Here is a 14,486-nt window from a genome sequence, read left to right as displayed (position 1 = left end):
GGAATATGGGTACTGCACTAAACTTGTTCAAAAGTTAGTTAAATGCCAGATCACAATTTGCAGAAATAAACAACAGCTATAGCAGCTCCAAAACAGTAGACTGCAGTGTACCAAAGGATCTGTCTTGGGACCAATTTTATTTAATATTTATATCAACGACTTCTGTAATCTTAAACTAAACAGTAAAATAAATACTTTTGCAGATGGTACAGTACTAGGTTTCTGTACAAACACAGCCAAACAAATGCAAACCATAGTGACTGCTGATTTTTAAAATGAACTTCACTGCACAATTAATTTTGCATGATTTTATCAAATTGCATGAAATTATCAATTTTTAATCCCAAATAAGTTATTCCACTGACTTTTTCTATTTCCTCACAGTTGCAATTTGAATTTGTCCTGCAATAACAATCATGCAAAATTAATTGTGCAGTGAAGTTCATTTTGCCAGTTGTATTTCGCAAGTTAAAATTTACATATTTAGTTTTTGGGACATTCAGACTGAGTTTTCTTGACTGGAACCGATTTTTTTACTTTTAAAAGATCAGCATTCACTATGGTTTGCAATTTTTTGGCTGTGTATGAAGAGAAATCTAGTACTGTACCATCTACAAAAGTATTTATTTTACTGTTTAGTTTAAGATTACAAAAGTCATTGATATAAATATTAAATAAAATTGGTCCTAAGACCCTTGTGTGTACACCACAGTCTACAGTTTTGGAGCTGCAAAAGCTGTTCTTTATTTTTACAATTTGTGATCTAGCATTTAAGTAATTTTTGAACCAGTTTAGGACAGTTCCTCGTATTCCTATGACTTCTAATTTTTTTATTACATGTTCATTGAAAGTTCTTTATTTACGACATGGGTAATATGCGATTTCCAGCTTAAATTAATATTAATGAAATTACAATTAATTCAAATAAATTATTCCACTGACTTTTTCTATTTCCTCACAGTTGCAATTTGAATTTGTCCTGCAATAACAATCATGCAAAATTAATTGTGCAGTGAAGTTCATTTTGCCAGTTGTATTTCGCAAGTTAAAATTTACATATTTAGTTTTTGGGACATTCAGACTGAGTTTTCTTGACTGGAACCGATTTTTTTACTTTTAAAAGATCAGCATTCACTATGGTTTGCAATTTTTTGGCTGTGTATGAAGAGAAATCTAGTACCGTACCATCTACAAAAGTATTTATTTTACTGTTTAGTTTAAGATTACAAAAGTCATTGATATAAATATTAAATAAAATTGGTCCTAAGACAGTTCCTTGTGCGTACACCACAGTCTACAGTTTTGGAGCTGCAAAAGCTGTTCTTTATTTTTACAATTTGTGATCTAGCATTTAAGTAATTTTTGAACCAGTTTAGGACAGTTCCTCGTATTCCTATGACTTCTAATTTTTTTATTACATGTTCATTGAAAGTTCTTTATTTACGACATCGGTAATATGCGATTTCCAGCTTAAATTAATATTAATGAAATTACAATTAATTCAAATAAATTATTGCACTGACTTTTTATATTTCCTCACAGTTGCAATTTGAATTTGTGATTTCACATGGCTAATATTAGCCATGTGAGATCACATTGAAGGGCTTACCAGCTTCAGGTTGCTTTATAACTTCCAACTTCGTTTCAAGATCAAATGCTCACCCTCTTTTTTCTGTGATTCTTCGCTAGGTTGTTTGATTGTGCGTGTAAGGCCATGTTGCACAAGACATCGCGTAATATTTAACGATTTTAGGGGAACTGTTGAAGGCACGTGCCGAATACCGAGGAGTTTCCCGCTGAAAGCGCTGTTGCCAGTGTGCATGCTTTACGTTACCTCGCTTGAGTCTTGTTCGAAAGTATAGCCGAAAATATTATTTATTCCCTTATGGAATCACGGACTTCAATGACTCTGTGTATGTGTGTGTGTGTGTGTGTGTGTGTGTGTGTGTGTGATTTATTTATTATTCATTATTAGTTTCTAAGTTTATTTATTTATTAATATAAGTCCCACATTTGCTTCAAAAGATAGAAATAAAATTAATATTAATTGAACTGCTAACATCGTTGAGCTTATTTTTATTAATAATTTGCACATTTATAAAAGAAATGAATGTGCTCAGCATTTTTAATGAATGATTGTAGTGGAGAAAAAAAAAAATAATAATAATAATAATTTTTATTTATTTATTTTTTTAATTTTATTTTTATGTGTCAGATAAATTACATACATAGATACAGTAATAATTATATATACACGATTAACAACTGTATAACAGATACTTGCAAATTAATAATATTCTTAAATAATTTCTTAAAAAAATTTTTTATGTCTCAGATAAATTGCATATAGATACTGTAATAATTATATATATATATATATAATATTTACAACACATTACAGTTGTGAATAACAGATAATTGCAAGTTAATAATTTTCTTCCTCGAAGCTTAGCAGAGCTTATCTGAGGAAGATAATAGATGGTGGTGGTTTCCTGGTTATGTTTCTATACTGGTCGCAAGCCAGTCTTGGTTTTACTGTTTGTTGGTACATGTTTGGAAGACTTCAACTGCTATTACAGTTTAACATTTTTTTTTTTTTTTTTTTTTGCAAATAGGGTTTTTTTGTGTTCTTTTAGTGATGGTTTCTGAAAAGGGTTTTGTCATAGGTTTGTGTGTGGGGGGAGAAACAGAAATTGCTCTAATTTTCATTCTCGCTATAATATTTATTCAGCGCCTGTTTCAGTTCTCTGTATGTTCCAAGGTTTGTTTATCATGTCCGGTACGTAGAAGTTTCGGGTGGCTTTGCCGTGGTGATTGTTGTACTTATATGTAATGTAGTTTGTTGAATGTGGGGTTGTTATCTCATATATTGTTCTGATTACTCTATAGCTTGGGTTGTAGTAATGTTTTAACATGACTGTGTAGTGGCATAAGTGTTTCATCTTAAATATTTTGTGTTTTGTCCGTGCTTCCTGCATAAGTGTGGGTTGTTCCCAGAATATCAGTTTTCCCATTTTATCTTGCAACCATTGTAACCTGTTAGTCTGTAATCTGTGCAGAATGCGTATGATGTTATTGCATATCTTAAAGTGTTTTCACATAATGTAATGCTTTATAGATTAGTATTTTTATGTGGGTTGGGGCAATGTTGTTTAATCTATATAGTTTGCTTGCTATTATCCTAAGCTTGGTATGTAGGTAGTTTGTATGGCTATTCCAACTTTGACCAGCATCGAAGTGAAGTCCGATGTTGTTTTCACTGTATGATGGTTTTGATTTTAGGTTCTGCGCTTCGTGTATAGGAGTATAAATGTGCAGGGTTTGGAGGGTTTTGAAATATCATTAGCTTTGTTTTTTATATATATGCCGTTTTCGGTTAACCAGTTAGTGATTTGATTGATGTCGTGTTGCATATTTTGTGTAAGCGATATTTGCGTTGTTGTGAATGGATACTATGGCCGTGTCGTCTGCGTATGTAATAATAATAATAATAATAATAATAATAATAATAATAATAATAATAATTTCGTAATTATTATTTTATAACATTTTATAACATTATTTTGTAACAGATAAATTACATACATTTTTAATTAAAATTATGATTACATATTGTGATTGCATATTTGAATTACATATGATACATTACATGCATACATGCATTTGATTACATGTGATAAATACATTGATTACATATTTTTTATTTCAATTATTTTTTATTATTAAATTTATGATTAAATATTGTGATTACATATTTTCCAGACATATGATTTACATATGATTACATGTTTACAACAGATATAGTTCTGTTTTTTTTTTCTGTAAAAAGTATTAATAATAGTGTGTGTTAATAATAGAAAATGTGCCGCATATAATATCAACATCGAAAGCCTTGAATTGTGTTTAATAGGCAACCGAGATTCATTGCTTAGTGGGTTTCCCGCCAAAATCTCTGCCTACCTTCGATTCAGAACAAGTGTAAGTGACTGGTCGGACTACATGACTTTTTTTTACCACTCTTCCATTGTCCAGTCATGATGTTCTTGACAAAACCTACATACTTTCCGGTTCTTAGTAGTTATCTTAACAAATATCAGATTTCTTAAATTCCCTGCACATAGTTCCTTGAGACATGGGCAGGTAACGGCCTTCATTAAATGCTTTGGTGAATTTCTACACACTGGAAGAACTGTTTGAAGGTACCAGCCTTATCAGACGACGAAGAAGATCATGTTTCTGACAAATTCTCATAGAACTGTGGTTCTATGAGAATTTGTCACGTTCTCTGAGAAAACCTCTTAAAGAAGTAATGCGAGTTATTTTTGCATTGATTAAACACCCAAGATATTCCACCTTTTGAGAGTTAACTCTGCTGTTTTTCAAAATAGTGACTCTAGATAAATGGAAACCCACAATAAGCCCTTCATCGAACTCTTAAATGTCGTTTGTTTTTCCCCATTGTGAAGGTCGCTTTTGACGATTACTCAACAGCCGCAGTCTTACATATTGCTTAGTGGTGACGCAAGTTTCCAAGTGGTGTTTTGCAATACGAAGAGTAAGTGGCTTTTACGACTATCTGCATAAAGGTTTCAAATTCAGCGGTCAGTATATGCAAAATACTACATAATCATAATTGTTAAACGTCACCATGTGTAACAATCATTTATATATACACATTTACTCTTATTTTTTTACTTACTTTATTTATATTTATATGACTTTATTTACTTACACTTCTTTTATTTACTTTTACTTATTATTATTATTGTTATTGTTATTATTACATTTTTCTGTGTTACAAAGATTTAGTATAAATGCTAAGAATGTTAACAGTTCAATTAATATTAATTTTATTTCTATTTTTTAAAGCAAATGTGTGCCTCATATTAAAATGTTTTAGAGGCCATTAATTAAACTAATAATGAATGCTTTAGTTTAATTATATACTGCATTATATACTAAGGGGATTTAATATATATATATATATATCTGTGTGTGTGTGTGTGTGTGTGTGTGTGTGTGTGTGTGTGTGTGTGTGTGTGTGTGTGTGTGTGTGTGTGTGTGTGTGTGTGTGTGTGTGTGTGTGTGTGTGTGTGTGTGTGTGTGTGTGTGTGTTGCTTCTGCTACCTATGTGTGCACTTCAATTCTTCATGGAGTGCGAGTGATTTTTCACGGACGTACTAAACATACTTAGGAACCCGAAATCTCCTCCACTTCGACGTTACAGATAATTTACGGTCCCGTATCTGTCAGTAACGAGTCTAGTCCCTCCAATCAGCTTGCGCATAATCCCACTACTACCACTACTATATGCGCTGTGAGGTCGAACCTGGAGGGAGAGAACGAGTAGTGGTATGTGAGACACGCTCTTCGAGCCAAGTTATGACAAGCAGTCTGGGTTGCTCTCTGTATTAGTCCGAGAGTATATCTCCTCTCCTTATAAGACAGTGTGACTGCGACAAATCAATCTATCTGGAAAAACCTGTTTCAACAATTCAACGGATATTGATTCGTTGGAGTCATCTTGACTCCAAAATCAAATCAAAATGTAGTGTGCATTTCATAGAAATGCAAACTACATCTTCTTTTCCAACCTCATGTAACCTTCCCCGCCAAATCACACACTTCATGATTGCTTTTGCCGCAAGGGCTGCACAGCTGCCTTGCTGAGATCCGACATTAGACTCTAGAGAATGCCTAAATTATTTCTTCCCGTTGATGATATCCTGTGGCCGAAGGATCCTTTGTTCTATTAAGTATTAATCATTCATCTGCTGTTGACCGCTCTCCAGATACAAAAAAACTACTTTGACTTCTTCAGTTTCCTATCAATTACACTCGACTTTCTACAAGCCAGCTATCCAAATAGTGACGTATTCCTCCTACGTGACCTTAATGTCCTCAACTTGAACTGGCTTTCCTTTTCCAACACCACTGACCAATCTGGACGAGATTCGCATATCCGAATTTCTATTTACCGTTTATACTTCCGAATAACTTTAATATTTTTTCACCAAATAGCCGGATATTACTCTTTAAAACGCACTACTTAAAAGCAGGCATATTACATTCATAAACTAGAAAATCATCGACAAATCCCTAGGTGAGTCTATACAGAGATACGATATATCTTGCTGTTTCTGAACCGCAATACTTTAATGGAAAAACTAAACTCTTACTAAACAAGCAGATGAAAACAACAACAGCCTTAGAATGCAAAATTACTTAGTATCCCTCTTTTAAATCCCTCGACATATACCAACCATCGCCTTTTTCCTATACCAAATATCTTCTATCTCTTAGACATTAAACTATTCTGATAAGTGACTAATTTTCCAAAAAATACTGCGTTGTTCAGTAACAATTCCATATCAGCTCGAATTGCAGCATATACTGTATTATACATTATAAGTAATTATAATAATGAAAATTAAAATCAACCGTCAGGCCTAGTTTACAGACGGTCTTCCAGAAACTACATCGTCTGAACATTTAAGAGACAAAGCAGTTCAATTAACTCAGAAAAGACGAACTCAGTTCCATAAGCCGAAATATTTTAGGGTTAAGGAACTGAGTTCATTGATACCATTTATATATTAATCCAAAAGTATAAAATGATTGCCCAGCAAGGAGAGCTATTCTGGCGGTGGCAAAGCTGAAAGCAGGGCTACCCTGGTCAGACAGGTCTCAACTGAAGAGCCAGACTAACAGTGTTCCATCCGCCATCTTAATGGTGAAAATGAAAAAGAGATGCATATCGGATCAGTCGACGCCCCGGTCATCAAGAAATGCGTCAGATGTTGGGATCCTAGGCATCACGCGACAAGTGGGCTATAGGAGCCAGCTACCCTTGCTGGGCAATCAGGGCAGGAGGCTGAAAAGCGACTGGAAGAAACCAAACGTAAAAAATTGACTTTAGAAGAAAACAGAGAAGTTATGAAATGTTTTTACAGATCAACACCAGGAAAACGAGATTTTAGAAAGCCTATGCATTTAATTTCGAAATGAAAATTCCCAGAATCTGCAATAGCAGAACAAAGACTTATGGACGAAAAGAATTTCATTTTCAGTAACAAAATATTTACTGAACTTGAGTTACAAGATTTACGTAATAAACTAACAGCTCGGCTAACAGCAAATCACCAGGAGGTAGCTGTATCAAACTTTGGAATTCAATTCAGTTACAAGGCATAAAGCTGACAACATACCTCAGAATATTTTGACAGAAGTGCAGTGTAAAATGGAGACAGGGATATTGGAACATATGAACTCCATACCACCATTAAAAGCTTTACATAAATCTAAGTTAAAAGAGTTCCACTTAGACTAATTACTAGAGAGATGTGATGCAAGATGGTTTCCCGTTGCCTTCTTTGCCATAAGTATTTACGATTGTAGCCGTGTGTGTTCACGGGACAGGTGTGCCTGTTCTGTGGGGACGAAAAACTCGGGTTTCTGGTGGGGGAAAAACAACTACTTCTGTATGAGACGCATAAGTCACCTTTCGTCGAAAGAGACGGTAAAACTTCCTCGCGTCACTGATGTGAATCGAACCCAGGCCTTTCCGACCAAAGGGCTTCGTCTATTCTATTCTACCATACAAGGAAAGTAAAAACGGGGGGGATAACCCGTTTATATGGATAAGAGACAGTAAAATATTCCTTAGAAAGACATAAGGATCTAAGACAATCCAAATAAAATAAATTCCTTAGAAGATCTGGACAGGCTGCCACATTAAACTCTTAAAGAGGGGAACAACATATCAACCCGCATGAGCGCATACCACCAAGCAGAGATAATCATCCCTCAATGCAATAACTGTGATTATCTCTGCTTGGTGGTATAGATAATCATCCCTCAATGCAATAACTGTGATATTTAAAAACTCGATAACATAACAGATTGGAAAGAAGAGACTACCCCTCCACCAAAAAAGGACTATTTCATATCAACATCAGGAGTATTCAAAAATACTGGCTAACATGCAAATTTATCTGAAGGAAGATAGAGACCGCAAAGACATTTTAGTATTAACAGAAGCATCCACAGCAAACGAAGCCACAACGAGTTACCATTGCCAAACTTTCAACGACACAAACACTGCAGACAAACTAAACGAAGCGGTGCAATAATAATATTTAGAAAGTAAACATAAAAGTAAAAGAAATCAACTATAAGTTAAGAATGTTCGGAAAATATAAGCAGCGAAATAAAAAAATAAAAAAACACCACCCAATTTAAGCATATACCATAACATTTCTTGATAAATTAAACTTATGGGTTTCTACTACAGACGAAGGCGCCTCAGAATACCTGATAATAATAGGTGACATGAATATAAACATTATGAACATAAATAACAACAGAACACAACCAAGACGCTTATCAGCATATACCATAACCCCACCTACTTGTATACACGAGAAGAGATAGTTGAAAGAAAACATCATCACCTCATCCTTTATTGATCACATAAATGTACGAGCCACTCCAAACAACTATTAGCAGCCGTCATAATATGTAACTAGCAGATCATTATGCCATTGCACTACAGTTGCATACTGAACCAGAAGCCTTAAAACTCACTGAGAATACAACAGCATAATAGTATTAATGATATTAATTGCTTTGCTGATACTGTATGTAACTAATCTTAAACTTACATTTAATAAAAATAGTAAAGCAACAATAAAAATAACACTACCTCCTAAACCAGACAGAATTCATGTATAAGAGAAAACATATCAACATATATACAAAGAAAATATGCCCTATGGAAACAACTTATGAGTTCGCCTAACAGTGCAGCTTTGCAAGCTGAATACAAAGGACAACGGAACAACTTAACAACACAGATTAGAAACGCAACAAGGAACTATTATAGAAACAAATTAACAACAGCTCAGAGCGGAACATAAAGGAATCTTGGCACCTGATCAACGAAATGCTTAACAATACACAAGGAGCACTGTAAGTATATTTATACATGTCAGTATAACAATCACTAAGGAAAAGTCATCCCGAACTTCAACATTACGGACACGATCCACAAATTGCCATTCCAAAGAGAAACCTAGAAACATACAGAGAGATGCTTATAATTACCATTATAATAATTACAAATTAAGTATAACAATACTATTAATGATAGATGAAATTAAATGTTGCATCCTTTTTGACGAGAGTGTGATGAATGTGATCGAAATATGTTGTTTATTTTATGAAACCCCAACAGCTCACAATTTAGTGTTCGGTAACATTATTATAGATCGTGTGGTAGGTTGTAAAGCAGTATATGTATGACAGTTCAAAATGGCAAATAATCCTCAGAAAGAAGCAAGAATATATTTCTAGTTCAGTCGTACACCTACCTACCTGAAAAGAACCCTGTTGGAAACCAGAAGGTAATTAAATCACGAGCAGCTTTACATAAACTGCACTGAAAGGTGCACTAACGAGACAGTCAATCGATGAACACAAATGTTTGATTTTCTTGACAAAAAGCAATGATGCGTACTTACCATTTACCATACTACAGATCAGCTAATTGCAAAACGTTGTAGCTATAACTTCCCGAAAAACTACAACAAAAACCAACATAAATGTCATTTTCTTCGTAGGAAAATATATTTTATAAACTGTTTTGGAACAGTGTTGTAATATATTTTACAACACTCTTCCTAAACATCGGAAATGATCGGAAAAATTGTAATTAAATTTGAAAAAAAATAAAAAAGCAATTAGTTAATTTCTCTATCACCGAGTGAATCGGCAGCCGTCGAGGTAGTATGAGATGTACTAAGAAGCTTGGGTGCATCTTTTTTTTTTTTCAAAGAACGCCTCGAGTGTCATCTGCTTCGTTGACTTTCGCTTCTTTTCGTTTAAAATAGCTCGACAGCAAGCAGAAACTTTATTCATTTCGCGGGAAAATTTACTGAATCGTTAAAACTATGAATCTTGTGATTCCAACACATTGCTTGAGCTTTTTCGAGAGTTTAAATGCTTAATTTTCATTATATGTCTTGTCTTTTTCTTCTTTGCTTCTTTCTTGTTCCTCTAATTCAAGGAGATCATTGGGTGAGAGTTCCATAGTATAAGACTAAAGCAGCTCATTAAGATCACTGTCCGAAACTTCCATTTGTAACCGGTTACACATTCGTAAGATCGCTTGAGTTCAGAATTAACAATGAATACATGCTACAAAATATTTGGTAGCATAATTAATGAAAACTTTTAAATATGCTATGAAAAAATATTATTAGAATGTCAATGGATTTAGAAAAGGATTCTCTACAGTGAAAGCAGCTTTTTTTTAAAAAATACTTATAAAGAAAATACAATTATACCTTTTATTTGATATAGAATTTAATTTAGAAACTCGTCTTTTCTTTATTGACTATGAGAAAGCATTTGATAAAGTAAAAAAGGCATGTACTATTTGATATATATTACAAAGAATGAATGTACTTAATATTTTACTAGAGGAATATTGAATATAAGCAAAAATAACGAAATAAAAATAAATGCGAAAATGTATGAAAATCAATGTATAAATGTGTAAGACCTGGATGTCCTAACTCTTTTTAGGACAGCTCTAACAATTTTTGATATTTATTTTGTGTATTCTATGTATATTAAGGACAGTCTATTTTTTATCCTAATATACATAAATATATATATATATAAAATCTTCTGCGCCCTTTGAGTAAGATGTCTGTTAAGAGAAAAATTATAGGAAACTAAGTGAAAAAAAGAGAATGTGAACGAAGACCAGGTGTAGAAAAGGCCTAGGAAATCTCACCAGTGAAGTTAAAAATTCTGAATCAGTTTGATAGAGGGAAGTTCAGGTTCAGGGGAAAGAGCGCTCTGTCGTCCACGATTCTCAGCATCGCCACAGTAACGAAATCTTAAATGTCTTGCAGTTGAGAAAATGGAAAGGATGCTGGCTATATGGATCGAGCATCAAAACACGCCATGGTCTGGGGCAGTCATACAAAAGAAGGCAAAAGATGTGTATGAAGATCTGAAGAAACATGAAAAACAACCAACACGTTTTGCGGGAACTTTTGGGTGGCTGAACCGCTGTGAGTTCCGCAATCACAAGAGGATTGGCGAGTCTGCTGCTGCAGATCTCGTTACATAAGAGTATTAAATAAAATATTCAATACTTATAAAACAAATAACTATTAAAATATTAATCGTTAAAATAAAGAACAACTACTTTAATAGTTATTTGTTTTATACGTACTGAATATTTTATTTAATACCATTATGCTTAATATGTATGAAAACCAGGTGCATTTTGGATTAAATGCATCTTGAAAGATCGGAGTCTCGCTCGTTTGGAAATGCAACTTCCATCATCCTGTGTTGTAGAACACTTCAATGATCTAGATATAGAAATTTCTCGGAATAATAAAATAAAGAAACTATTATTTGCTGATGATCAGATAATAATATCAGATGACGGTGACAATTGAGAAAGAGCAATATAAAATTTCATTCCTGACTCTTCTACTATTATAGTAGAAGAGTCAGGAATGAAAATATCGATATGTTTCTCGCATTGGTTGTTTTCAAAAAAGTTTTTAATTCGCATTGCTTGTTTACATAAATCTAAAATAATGACATATGGCGGACAAACTCCAGTTAGAAGAATAATGATTATTAATAATAAAATAACAGAACAGAAAAATACTTTTGATTTTCCTTAATGTGATATATCATATCATATGAATGATAAAAATGCATGAAATTTAAAACAATAATAATCTTTACAGGTTATAGGCCTGATAAATTGAAAGCCCAATCCGAATGTTGTAAAGAAAGAGGCACGCTTAAAAATATACAGTACTTTAACAGCACTTGTATTATTATACTGTATATCAGCGAAATCTGGGCAATGCGAAGACAAGAAAAACAAAGAATAAAAACAAGTGACATGAGATTCATGAGAAAAACTGCAAAATTCAGATTATTAGACAAAACAAAAAAGAAAGAAAGAAACAAAGATGTTTTAAAAGAATTAAACATTAAAAAAATAATACTAATAAAATAAGAAAAACAAAGTTGAATGCAACAAGTAAACGAAATTGCCAACACCCGTAACTGGGAAAAGATGGCCGAGGTAAACCCCAAAGGAGGATATTACATTAAAAATAAGACCGGAATAGATCGTAAGTTCTACATCCGTATTTACCGTTATGAAGAAAAGAGCCTTAAAATGTTTATCGTGGCCACCATTTTTAGAAAGGATATGACATATTCTCTTTTTTTCCTGAGCGATACTAAACCATACAATTTAAATTTTTTATGCGCCCCCCCCCCCCGAGAATTCACAGATAAAAGATGCAACTTTCTGACATAGGATTGCTGCAATCTTGCAACACGATGACGAAGATGGTACTCTTATAATCTCCTCCAACACTTTTGCAGTTTTATAGTGTCAATATATTTCATTAAAAAACATTATATTTGTAAACTCTTCTCTTTAAATTGTTCTTATACATAATACTCATATAATACTATAGTTATTAAGAAAGCATACAAACTAATATCAGAAATACCTTCACTTACAGTTTATAGAGCTCTTGACCATACGAGAATAAAATTCTTTTGAAAGTTACAATAAATTTCTCTATTTCTACAGGCGAAGCAATCTCCTTTATGAAATTGAACGTCTAAAAATAATGATCTAAAATATTTCTTATTTTTCCCAGGAATACTCCTCCGAAATAATGATGTACTTCTGCAGATACAGTCTGAGAAAGAACCTATAATTTGTACAGTAGACGTTGACAACATTGTGTAAGAAGCGTTGGAATACTACAGAAGAACTTCCATTAATTATATGGTAATTCGTCTTTAAATATTACACCATTCGTCATTGAGAAACAAGTAATATGAGTGGTTGTGTTGAGACTGTCGTAGATTTCAAGTAAATCATCCTTAAACTGTATACATAACATAATGCAAGAAGACATGTTTTTTCTTCTTCTTCGTAACATGAATTTTAGGTTAAGTGGCCGTTGAAAACCTTTACTATTTTACTGATCTTTGTAAATCAACAGAAGTTGATTTACAAAGATCAGTAAAATTGTCGCGAATACAATTTGATCGTCAGCAAATAATATTGTAGTATACTTGGAATGGTAGGGAAATCATATCTATAAATGACTATATCATTTATATATCATAAAGTAGCTCCACATGTAATTGATGTACATGTTTTCAGAAGAAATGAAATCCTGATATATATATATATATATATATATATAATATTTTTTAATTTATTTATATACATATATAAATAGATATTTATTTATTAAATTCCTAAAACATTAAATTGATTTCTTTTATCAAAGTTGTTATCATTAATAAGTAAGAAGAAAACGAAATAAAAGTAAAAAGTAAGAAGAAAACAACAAATTTGAGCCAGTATATAATCTAAAAAACTGCTACATAATGATGTGAATGAATTTCATTTCTTCTGAAAACATGTACATACATCAAATACATGTGGAGATACTTTATGATATATAAATGATATAGCCATTTACCGATATGCTTTCCCTACCATTCCAAATACATTTATGAATATTCTTTTTTTTTTTCGAAAAAAAAAATACTTATTTTAAAATTATTGAAAATGAAAAGTCTGGTGAGACTCGTCTATTGTTATTATTTACGCATATTTCTCTATTTATCTGTAAGGTTTAGAATTCTGTTATATCCAACTCTTGTATTGAGATATCCTGCTATCAATATTCATTAATTTTCATTGCATTTATTTAATTATGTTTTGATAGAAACTGTTCTTAATAAAACTGTTCAAAATCCTATTTTTCTATCTTCAGGCAAAGAGACCACAATAATAATTAAGTTTGCTCAAGAAAAGCTAACTTGTTGGAACTTTGGAATAAGCCAACCAAAACGTGTGCAACTCGTCTTTATCCTTTTAGATTTCTGGTTTAAATTTCATCAAGTGAAACCATAGCAGCAATTCTCTAGTTAATAGTTTTTAATTCATATAATATCGGCCGCCACCAAGTGTGCCCGCTAATGCCATCTGAAAAAAGAAAAGGTGGTGGTTGCAATGACAACGACACTGAATATATACCAGATATATCCAGCTCCATTAAATACAACTATGCTATCAAATGTTGCAGTTATAAACCAGACGTCAGAGATTCCAAAAAAGGTATTCAATCCTGATTTTTTGCGAATAGTCACATGCTCACTACATAAAAACAATGAATCGGAATAGATAAGCTTCCATCATTTGATCTATCCCATACCTTCCGCAACTAGGTTGCCAGTTTTCCCACCGGAGGCGCATTATGCGTGTGCTGGTGGTTCTCCATCTTCTAAGTATGCAACTAATGCTGGCTTCGCATGAGGTTCTATCCTTTGACCTACCCTGTTTTTACTATACATCAAATACATTTTACTATACACATCCTGCTGCCGTTGACCACCAATCCAAT

The sequence above is a fragment of the Typopeltis vanoorti genome, chromosome 2 (genome assembly GCF_054136105.1).
Source record: "Typopeltis vanoorti isolate ZY-2024b chromosome 2, IOZ_Tvanoo_1.0, whole genome shotgun sequence".
Lineage (NCBI taxonomy): Eukaryota > Metazoa > Arthropoda > Arachnida > Uropygi > Thelyphonidae > Typopeltis > Typopeltis vanoorti.
The sequence above is the reverse complement of the archived record's forward strand: the minus strand, read 5'-3'. Positions refer to the sequence as shown.